The sequence below is a fragment of the Haliotis rufescens genome, unplaced genomic scaffold, assembly GCF_023055435.1.
Source record: "Haliotis rufescens isolate VD_foot unplaced genomic scaffold, xgHalRufe1.0.p SCAF_10, whole genome shotgun sequence".
Classification (NCBI taxonomy): Eukaryota; Metazoa; Mollusca; class Gastropoda; order Lepetellida; family Haliotidae; genus Haliotis; species Haliotis rufescens.
Window position 1 is genome coordinate 19,529,715 of NW_025963780.1, and position 12,501 is coordinate 19,542,215.

Here is a 12,501-nt window from a genome sequence, read left to right on the forward strand (position 1 = left end):
TTGGAGATTTAACGTGCGCTTTCCGACTGATGCGTATTTCGCACAAGGATATATCAAATATCAAAGCTGGTGATTGGTTAGTTAAATACGATATACATTCCGCGTACCATCATATTGTAAGGCATACTCCTCATACAATTTTTCTCGGCTTTTCATGGGTTTGGCCATATTACAAGTTTGTGGTTTTACCATTTGGTTTGTCATCTGTGCCCTATGTCTTCAGGTCGGGGATAACCACCAATCGGTGTATAATAACCCAATCGACGTATTATACGTCAATTGGCGTATATAACATACGCCGATCGACGTATGTGAAGAATTTCACGGCGCAGGCCATGAAAAAACCAATTTCCGACTGTGCGCTAGAGCGCCAATTGAAAGTGGCCAAATCCCCACTTGCGACAGAAATGTCAATTAAGTAAAAAAAACCTAGAAGTTTACCACACATGGCACACAAAGACAACCCCACGTCAACTTACTTGCACACATATCAGGATCACTGACAATGTTATACTTCTGTTTGCACAGTTTAATGCACATACACCGCTCAGTCGTATATTTGCAACGCCATGTTACTTTGCACCGGAAGCATTTTGAAACGATAAAACGAGATGTGGGAAATGATTGCACAAGTCCAAACAAATAAATTCTATGGAGGCCCAGTGGCTGGTCATACTTGAAGAAATACGAAATGAAATGGAAAATCAAACCGTAAAACAAATAAAAATTGAGGAAAAATTGTCATGGCAACAGTGTATAGGAATAACACATGTTGTCTGACATTGGTACATAAATGGAACGGGCCATCTGTGTGGTTAATAATCGTTCGTAAAGGTGTATTTAAAGCCATGTCATGACAGTAATTATGTCTGACTATTATAGTAATTGTTGTAACTAACTGGAGAGGAAATCATGGAACATCAGGAGGAGGCTAGTGGACAAGACAGAGGTACCATGGAGGTGAGATAAGACGGTAAACTGCAAAGAAATAATGTATGAAACAGCACCTGATAATGGAAACATAAATTCTATTTTATTAACAAGACTTAGGAAGTATTGTCCAACCCTCACCCTTTCACACCCGGGCTTGGGACCGGCAAAGGCGGGTTTAAAGTTAAAACCACATCACGCGACACAATGAACTATATCACAGTATATTGGCACGAAAATACATCACAGATGACTCACGGTACGCTAGTGTCACTGTCACTCCATATACACTGAGGAATGAATATCACAGATGACTCAGGGTATGCTAGTGTCACTGTCACTCCATATACACTGAAGAATGAATATCACAGATGACTCAGGGTATGCTAGTGTCACTGTCACTCCATATACACTGAGGAATGAATATCACAGATGACTCGGGGTATGCTAGTGTCACTGTCACTCCATATACACTGAGGAATGAATATCACAGATGACTCGGGGTATGCTTGTGTCACTGTCACTCCATATACACTGAGGAATGAATATCACAGATGACTCAGGATATGCTTGTGTCACTGTCACTCCATATACACTGAGGAATGAATATCACAGATGACTCAGGGTATGCTAGTGTCACTGTCACTCCATATACACTGAGGAATGAATATCACAGATGACTCGGGGTATGCTAGTGTCACTGTCACTCCATGTACACTGAAGAATGAATATCACTGCAGATGACTCGGGGTACGCTAGTGTCACTGTCACTCCATATACACTGAAGAATGAATATCACAGATGACTCGGGGTATGCTAGTGTCACTGTCACTCCATATACACTGAAGAATGAATATCACAGATGACTCGGGGTATGCTAATGTCACTGTCACTCCATATACACTGAGGAATGAATATCACAGATGACTCAGGATATGCTTGTGTCACGGTCACTCCATATACACTGAGGAATGAAATGTCACAGATGACTCAGGGTATGCTAGTGTCACGGTCACTCCATATACACTGAGGAATGAAATGTCACAGATGACTCGGGGTATGCTAATGTCACTGTCACTCCATATACACTGAGGAATGAAATGTCACAGATGACTCGGGGTATGCTAGTGTCACTGTCACTCCATATACACTGAGGAATGAAATACCACAGATGACTCAGGATATGCTAGTGTCACGGTCACTCCATATACACTGAGGAATTAATATCACAGATGGCGCATGAATCATGAAGGTACTTCATGTGAGTGGCGTGCAGGTCAAGCAGTTGAGGAACCTGTAAATATAGAAAATACATTTTAACAGATGCCGGAAACCTACCGATATAAAAAAACGTCGACAAACACAGGCCAAAAAACCTACATTGATGAAAAATCATCACAAGGGACCAATGCCCACAACATTTGTGACTAACGCAAAAAAGAAATCCAACCCCCTCTGCTCCAGAAAGCGAACACTGATGAAGAAGGTATGATGACATAATGTACAACATCCCATATGTAAAGGAAAGCACATCAATGTTAATGGCCATGTAAAAGCATACATTACCTGAAGTCTCAATCCATCACCTCCAGAAGGCCTGCCAGAATGTCGCTGGCATTACGTAGGAATGTGAGCAGCACAGACTTAGTGCCAGTCCTGCCATGGCGGTGAAAGTCCTTACGCAGAGATGCTGCCACATCCTTCGATTCAAGGTCTTCAATCTGATTAATTTCAGCTGTGATCATGTCAACCAGTTCGGCATTTGTCCTCTTGGTGACATCTTGAGACTTCTCAGTCCCCTGCCAAAATGAACACCCGTGGTAGCTTCACCACGCATCCCAGTTTCTGGCCTGACAAAATGGCATCAACATACAAAGATTTATTGTTAGTATATCCTCCTGCGAACATACATAGTTCCGAGTCCAGGGGCTGTCCTGAGAGGGACGTGTGCGGAACTGCACTTGAAGGCTTGGCCAGATAGCCAGACTGTCGCAGACGATGTCGCCAGTGACGGATCTCGTGATATACATCATCGCTGTCGTCTTGGGCACCTCCAGACATCTTAGACAGATGTGATCGGATCTGTTAATAAATTATTGATGTCATGCTGATGTTTGAAAGTAAATGTATCATTTATCAGTACAAATTCAAATGTTTCAGGAGGATGAATTAGTGAGCTGGACACTTTCGGAGGCTTATCTTCATTGTCACGCCATCAAAACAAAACTGGTCGTATGGATCACAGGAACTGAAATCTAAGTACGACAAATTGCTTGTAAGTAAAGCATATCCATCAATAAACAACAGAACATATATAAACATTTCCGTCTACGTAAATAAACAGTCATTGCTACATATTACATATGATATGCATATTTTTATTTTCAGATTAAACAACATGGACCTATGGAAACACAATGGATGGTGGACACAGCACAAACAACAAGTGATGGTGTCGTTTCCGTCCCCTTCCCTTCACCCACTAGCGGGAAGAGAACGACATCTGTTCATGTACAAACCCAAGTATTAATGTTTCGACAATCTAGTGCTAATAAATGTGCCATTTGCCATATTGAAAGAGATGGTGATGGCAACACAGAAAAGGGACCCTGGGGAAAATGTGATGCCCTAAATTGTGATTATTGGGTGCATTTCCTCTGTCAAAGTTACCGAATTTAAAAAAAACACCTGAACATAATGAGAAAATTCCTTTCTACTGTGATAATCACAGACATACAACAATGTAATAAAATTCCTATCAGACTGTTCTTATTGTTAACATTTTTGTAATACATTTGCATAGCAGTATGGTTTACTCACGAAGGGCCATTATTCAGACGTGAATACAACTCTTGAAAAACCATTACAATGTCATCACAAACTGAAAACCCCCGGAAATACGGAGTTCATTATTCAATGCCAATTAAACAGCAGTAAGCTCCCCTTACATTGGGAACGGTGAATCTCACCATTGCAACTCCACGCAGCTCTATAAGTATTGATCCCTCAACACCAGTTATTCCCCCTTACGTGATATGTATTAGATGTAAGTATATGAACATTTCTACTGTGCCTGTATAAATATATTTCTACTGTTTTCAGGACAGTATTTACATATTCAGAGATACTTTGAAAACACATATTGCAGTGTGTGTGCAAACTAAATACATGAACACAAATGAAAGGTGAGCGTAGTTTGGCATGATACATTACAAACGTTCAAATTATTAAATTTTACAGTCAGTTGCAATGCTGCCAAATGTTTCCTATTTTGAAACTTTTAGTGTTTTTCCTCTCCCTTGGATTGTGCGTTTTACTGTTTTTTTCAGTATGAATATAGGTTTTTCAAAAGTTGAATATTCTCGATTGAGTGTTGAAAAAGGTTATTACCTGGTCTAAACTGTCTATGTTGCGGCATATTCTCTGCCAGTGCTGTTCCGTAGGATGTCCCGGAGGCATCCACATCTGTATCCGTCTGTTTTTGGCCTCTAAAACAAAATCTCCCCCTTCACCCCTGAAATCCTTCCCTGAAACCGACAAAGAAATATGTGATTCTATGAAGTCCTTCACCTCTGGCGGACTAGAGTACCTCACATGCTCCCGAACATGGAGTTCTTGGTACTGTGTCATGTGTAGGCCATAGAAAAGATCTGAGAAACGTGCATAACATTCCGTGATCAATATCTCGCTTCCTCTTCTCATGCCACAGCGGAATAGAAACAGTGCCGTGATATAGGTAAAGGTAACATCGGCCATGAAAAGGTAGTTCCTGTTTTTTTGCACATAACCATGAATGTAAAAGAGCCACACTTGCCTGCCTACCATGTTGCTTACAGTCTCTGATGAGAGCTCTTATCCCCCACAGACATATCTCCAGCACCTGCCAAGCCTTATGATGGTCCGTGGCATGTCGGCACGAGTCTTGGGCTCGAATTGTCCTGAAACCCAGCATGATGGCAAGATCTTTGAGGATTACATCTCACAATGATTTAAAACTTGCCTTTGCCATGTTGATTTCCATGTGTCCGGGTCCTGGGATCAATAAGATGTTTCCGAACGTCCGGTGTTCCTGTGGATTGTGACATGGTAGATTATGGTCATCATCCAGATGCTTCTGTAATTCAGGCACGCCATGAATATCGGTGGCATTGCAGATGGAACATGTGTAATGATTGTCTATCACACGTGAAGCAAGGTTATAGGGTAGGCCATCACACCCAATCACACATGATCTAAATATTCCCACACCAAGATCTTCCAAAATCTTGCGTATATGAACATGGATTGATAATAACGGGTTCACCTACAACAAGATCTGGATGGAACAGTTCACCAGCCTCAATGTCATACTTGTTTGGTGTCCTATGTGATCTCACGATTCTGATCTTTGATGTATCGTCATCCCGACTCGCCGTGTATTGGGTGTCATCCAAAGCTGTGGGTGGATCAGGTAGCACGGCACAATCAAAAGTATCATTCACGCCATATGTAGATTGTTCTGCTAGGACTTTGTCCAACATTACAGTTAGTACTTTTGTACGATAATGACGAAAGACATCCATAGATGAAGTCATAAAAGAGGGTAGTGTATTCTGCAGAGATATGACGTCATACGTCAACCAGTTGCATGGACTGAGATGGGGTGTTGTCTGCAACGTAGTATCTGGTGGGGAAAATGTGGAGCAATGTCGTTACAACAGTCACCATGGCTTTAGCGTCGTATCTCACTCGCCAATTTCTCGCCAGCACCTGATTGATGTAAAAAAATCTCCTGCTGTGGGACGCTTTACAGGCATATCAGCTTGTTCATTGATCCACTTGAGTATGCTTTGGTAAGAGCTAGCTCGACTTCTTGGACGATAGATTGCAAGCCACTTTACTGCCTGTCCCATAATACAGTAACAGGTTCATGGAAAACGATAACGGCAAATGACATTACTATTCCTTGCACCATATAACTGTTCATAGGCACAGTGCCAAATAGGCATATTTTGTTGCAGAACTATCATCACTTACATTCGTCAGTGATTGTAACAGGGCGACAACAACAGGGTTTTGATGTGTCAACCACTCCTTGGCATCATACTTGCTGAGGTTATCTGGTTCCCTGTACTGGAATGACACAATATGGCTGTCATGGTACAATTGGTTGAGTGTTACCAAGTGCGACAGCAATTATTCGCGAATCGTCACTGGTGTAGACACCGTATTCAATGTAACGTGCAACATCGACAGCTGTGGGAAAGGTGTCATCGGATGGATTTGCCAGATGGCTAACTTCAACATAGTTTGCACATTCAGTGCACAAATGATTGTTTGCGGTTGACAGCCACCCATCTTTTCTCAAGAAATTTATCACAGGTTGCCTGATTTTGCGCCAATTCAGTTTGTAAACTTTAAAGATTCCATTCTACCTTCAATATGGCGTAATATATATATAATATATATATATATATATATATATATATTTATATATATGTTTGCCGACTGTATTGCCAATAATGCATCACTTGGGGCTTTCCTCCCACATTAAGCTGACACGCCGCGATATAACTGGAATACTGTTAAAAGCGGCGTTAAACCCAATTCACTCACTCATCCTATTTTTCTTTTCGACAAACACCGCCACATATTATGGTGTTAGACCATTCCAAAAGTCAAAACACTGTATTGTGGTAATAATTCATATTCATTGAGCAATCGGCAAACCTCGCCCCTTTCCGTAACCGCAAACTATATTCAGGAGATACGGCCGAGTGGAGTTCTCACCGCAGGTATCGTAACCTCTGGGAACCAATTGATGTTTTTGAAGGCGTAATATTGTTTGAAGCGGTATAAAATATCCTGCATACACCCAAATTAAACCTCATGCCATGTCTTGGCTGCCCGTTCTGCTGGCAATGAATGAATGAGTTGGGTTTAACGCCGCTTTTTACATTATTCCAGTTATATCACGGCGTGTCAGCTTAATGTGGGACGAAAGCCCGAAGTGATACAGGTCTCGGACGTTTACCACTTCGGTAAAACCCACGAGCACGGGTATGGTGCTGATAAACCCAGAAACATAATCGGGGCGAACCGGGATTCGAACTCACAACCGTATGTTTCTGACGTGTCCATGGGACGCAACTCTGCACAGCGAATCGCGGCGCCTCAGACGACTGGGGCCCCCGTGCCCCCTCTCAGCTGGCAAGGCAGGTAATGGACGGCAGAATGCAACGATACGCGCCATCGACATTCATCGGTACAAGGTGCCTATTCGGACCGGAATCCACTATGGCGTGTTGACATGTATACTATGGTTGCCGAGAGGGGACATCGCTTTCTCGCTTTCTCGCTCTATCGCTCTATCGCTCTATCGCTTTATCGCTTTCTCGCGGTTAAGCAATATCCCCTCTTGACCACTACAGGGGCCGCATGTGATATCTGCTGCAATTGGGAGGTAATGTTGAACTTTTCTCACTATTTACTTAAAACATAATTTAACTGTACAGACGTAGGTGATTTTAAAACAATCCACCGATTTTTGCGTAAAATGTATTGATTAATTTATGGCCCTATTCAGTTGTATGTGACCATCACGCAGAAAGCGCGTGGCAGATCATGGCAATACGCTCTAAATAAATCAGGTGAAAATCTAAATATATACTTTTCAAAAGAAGTTAAGAAGACTATGGTTAATTACATTGGTGATTGTTTTGCAAAAATACAATCTTATAATTGTGGGTGTTCTATAACTTGTTTTCGGTAGTATATGATGTTACAGAGTGTCATAAGGTTGTCCGTAAATGTTCTTTTTGACATTTGATGTATGTTTAACTTGAATTGTGTTTCTTGTCTTGTGCAAATCTACAAATATATGTACTTACATATAGTAATTTGATAAACACCGCTGTGAGTGAGTGAGAATGGTTTCACGTCGCTTTTAACAGTAATCCAGTAATATCACGGTTTACACCAGAAATGGACTTCACACATTGTTCCCATGTGGGGAATCGAACTGGGTCTTCGGCTTGACGATCGAACGCTTTAACCACTAGGCTACCCCACTGCCCCCATCGCTGTGACGTTACCACAGTTGATATATGTGTACTTGTGTAAACTACACATATGGAGAGACATAATTAGTATGGCCACATAGTTAAGGTTGATAACAATATGAAATGCATTACTATGATTATCTATAACATATATGAAATCAGCTATCATTGTGATATAATTAAATTTTCGTTGTGTTCATTGAAATTCCTGTATTCTGATTAGCTGAATTGGTCACGTGTTATTGCATTCATTTCCCAATGAATGTAAAAAATTAAGCCACGCCCACCGAGGCGCACTACTTTTATTACTTCGGAATGTCGGGGAATCCCAGTATTACAGCCGAGGGATCCCTTTCTGCTCACGTGTATCGTCATGCACAGGACATTTAGCGACTTCCATGCATATTCATTGTCCAAACAAACCTTTGAAACCGAAGGCCGAGAATGAATCAAACAGCAAACGTGCAGGCTCGCTCGCCTGTTTTTGTTTCTGCTCGCCTCGGTTCAACTTTCATGACTTCGGGTTTCCTTTCTAACTAGCATTTTTCCAACTGTGTTTTACCGTAATCATGGAAGTAATGTTTGAATCTGGCGGTAACTGACCATGTAATTTGAAACAGCCGCTTTAAAAAAATTCTCCCGGACATATTTCTTCCGGTTCGTTACAGTCTGACTTTGCAGTTCTTTTCGCCACTTGTCTTAACTGACAGGTCCAATGAACATTGTTTTGATCCTGCTCTCCGTTGATTGGCTACTGACAGTGTAGGCGTGTCAATTTATGTGCATTAATTAAACAATCACCTGATTCATGCACGCCACAGTATGTATTCCTACACCTGGAATGTTTGTCAATGTCGTCATTTTTGTCTGTTTTGATATATACAACTGTTTTTGGTTAAACTATTGTAGATAAAACATGTTTTATGTTGTCGAATTTAATTATAAGCATTGACTGTGTATTTGTTTCGGTTCATTGAGGTATGAATCGAAAAACCAATGTGCAAACTTTTGTAAAGAATCCGCTACGCGGATTCATACAGTTTGCACATTGGTTTTTCGATTCATACCTCAATGAACCGAAAAAAATACACAGTCAATGCTTAAATGTTATGTATATCTTAAGTATAGTTTTGTCAAAATTGTATGTGTGTGTGTGTGTGTTTGTGTGTGTGTGTGTTTGTGTGTGTGTGTGTTTGTGTTTGTGTGTGTTTGTGTTTGTGTGTGTTTGTGTGTGTTTGTGTGTGTGTGTGTGTGTGTGTGTGTGTGTGTGTGTGTGTGTGTGTGTGTGTGTGTGTGTGTGTGTGTGTGTCCGACTCATTGTCTGTGTAAAACGGTAGTAGATAACAACGTAACTCACATCAGAACGCACAAATGTTAACCATACAGTTTAAATGGATAGAGAATTGCTACATAAATATGTATATTCCTGCCTGAGCCTATACTATAATTGGATATCTAGTCTCCCCTGGCGGGAAAGTTAAACTTTATTTTACAAGCACTTTAGCATTAAATTTAATTCCCGAAGACAGTTTGATCGAAAGTCATTATAAGAAACGAGTTATTTTTAAAACATATTTACAACGCATTTCATTTCTATTGTCCAAGTAATGGGGTTACGGGTTAATGACGCTCTCGAAAGTCGTATATGTGACTTAAGGTAGAGACATATATCTAATTCATCTGTATTTTGTAAGGGAAACATAACTGTGTACATGTATGCATAATGTACATGCAACTTAATGAACATAATTGTGATCCCGAAATCGGACGAGCACATATTCGGCTTCAATTCCAAATCTTATTACCGAAAAAAATAATTCTTTGGACGTTGCAAACAACACAACTGGCTAATAAAACTGACATATATGATCTCCTTTTTATCAGTTTTAAGTTTGATGGAGGAATGGGGGGGATACTATGAACAAAATGAAAATATGAACAGTGACTATCTTGTATTCTTTGAATCTTGCTTATTTATTACACTACAAGAAAATATGCAAGCTAAACGAGAAAAAAATACGTGTGTATTTTGTAACATGTTTATCTACTACAAGATGTTTCAAAACTCTAATCATAAGAGGCAAAATAGCGGTGAGAATTACAGGATCACTAAATATCAGCAAAAACCGTTTTAATATACGGCATTATGGAAAATATCGCTTTCTCGCTCTATCGCTTTATCGCTTTCTCGCTCTATCGCTTTATCGCTTTATCGCTCTATCGCTTTCTCGCTCTATCGCTTTCTCGCTCTTTCGCTTTCTCGCTCTTTCGCTTTCTCGCTTTATCGCTTTCTCGCTCTATCGCTTCCTCTAATGACTAACCATAGTCATATGAAGGAATCGGGTGTTCTTTAACTTCTTTTGAATAGTATGTACTATAAATCTTGAAATTAACGTTCGAGTTAATTATAAATGCAAAATAATAAGCGTAGACTTAATTACCATATTCGACGTAATAAGCGCCCAGGGCGCTCTCAAAATTAGAATATTATTTTGGTGAAAAAAAAGTTGAGTTGAAAGATTAATTTCGTGGTTTATGCTGACAGCCTGAAATGTTTATGTACGACAGATATATTTTTCACGAATTTAATTGCCCATAATTAAGTGTGCATATAACGAGTGCGTATTATACGCGAATAAATAAGTCTTGTGTACATTAATCAATCGGAAGGGGTGCTAATTGGGATTGTTCACTAGCCAATATATTTAGCAAATATCGCCGTGGGCGCTTATTACAGCGGGGCGCTTATTACGTTGAATACGGTAATTATTATAATTTTATCTCATTTTACATTATTTTATAAAGCACTTACATTTGTATAAGATATAGTCTCTCGTAACCCCCTTGGGTGGCATTTGTACTTTTAAGTTTTTAGATATTTAAAATGCTTTATTTAAACCCCTGCTGTACAAATGGTGAGACTTTAATAAACTATATTGTATTGTATTGTATTGTATTGTATTGTATTGTATTATACTTTGCATTTATGTCTCAGAAATAACTGTTGATAAGACGGCCTCACTGAACACGTTGAATAGCGGAAATACCAACTTGAATATAAAACCAATCAACTATCTATTTCCACATTACGGTTACTGAGAACAATATGTCATCCAAAAACTAGAAATTGCATAATGGACATCCGGTAGTATTACCATTGCTTGGGTGAGGACTTCCACTTTGATGACATCTACACCGCAAACAGAATAAACATTGATATAAGCGTTGTTTTTAGGAAAACACTATTGCTTTTTAGGAAGAACGTACTACTCAGCGCTATTGAGCGGTGTGATTTGCTATTTGTTTTGATAACTTGGCCCGGGGGCGGGGGATCCAATAGCTAAATAGGGCCATAAATCAATCAATTTCAACATTCCGTCCATACGTATAATTTGAAATGCGACTGGAAAAATCTCAGCTCTCTTTTATGATTAAAACCCACACCAGCCCCATCCCCACACCCCACACCCCACACCCCACACCCCACCCCAACACACACACACACACACACACACACTGAGGACAATTCATTAATGTTGTTTTACGTATATACTTTTTATCGTAAAGAAACACGTAACGCATGCGACCCATATCGTGGCCAAGAGGGAATGTTGCTATACCGCGAGAAAGCGATAGAGCGAGAAAGCGAGAAAGCTATATAGCGAGAAAGCGATAGAGCGAGAAAGCGATAAAGCGAGAAAGCGATAAAGCGAGAAAGCGATGTCCCCTCTCGGCCACCATAGTATACAGCCCGGAGCCACTTTTGCCAAGAGGTGTTGAAAAAAAGTAATAAGATATTTGAAAAAAATCAATTATATCTGTTTAGGACTTGATAGTTAGAAACATTGTTATGAATTTTGTCGGACATATTCAAATGGTTAAAAAATAGCCGTTTTGCTTTCTTATAATGGAGTATTTGGACTTCTGACTTGATCAAATACATACGTACATGTATAAGCGAAATGGGTCAAAATTGCTCGAACGCGAATCTGACAATGAGCAAGATATACTATAGTTTTTATCATTTGTTTGTAATGCCGCTATCTACATCTATTAAAATCAACTTCAAATATTACAAGGTCGCTGTCTGAAAATCTCTAAATTCTTGTTTTGGACTCATGTAAGTTTGGCCTATATATAAGTGACTTGAATATGATGCTGTGGGCCTCAAATGTACCTTATCATAGTTGACCTCAGTGCTCTGTGTGTCCTTTTAATCTGCATGTGCCCTGCCTTCCACCCCAACACTTCCACTGCCCTGTGGTGCTGTTATACGTTATATACCGGTATGTTGTGCTCTGTGTGTGTCCTGTTAATCTGCATGTGCCCTGCCTTCCGCCCATACACTTCCATTGCCCTGTGTGGTGCTGTTATACGTTATATACCGGTATGTTGTGGTCTGTGTATGTCCTGTTAATCTGCATGTGCCCTGCCTTCCGCCCATACACTTCCATTGCCCTGTGTGGTGCTGTTATACGTTATATACCGGTACGTTGTGGTCTGTGTATGTCCTGTTAATCTGCATGTGCCC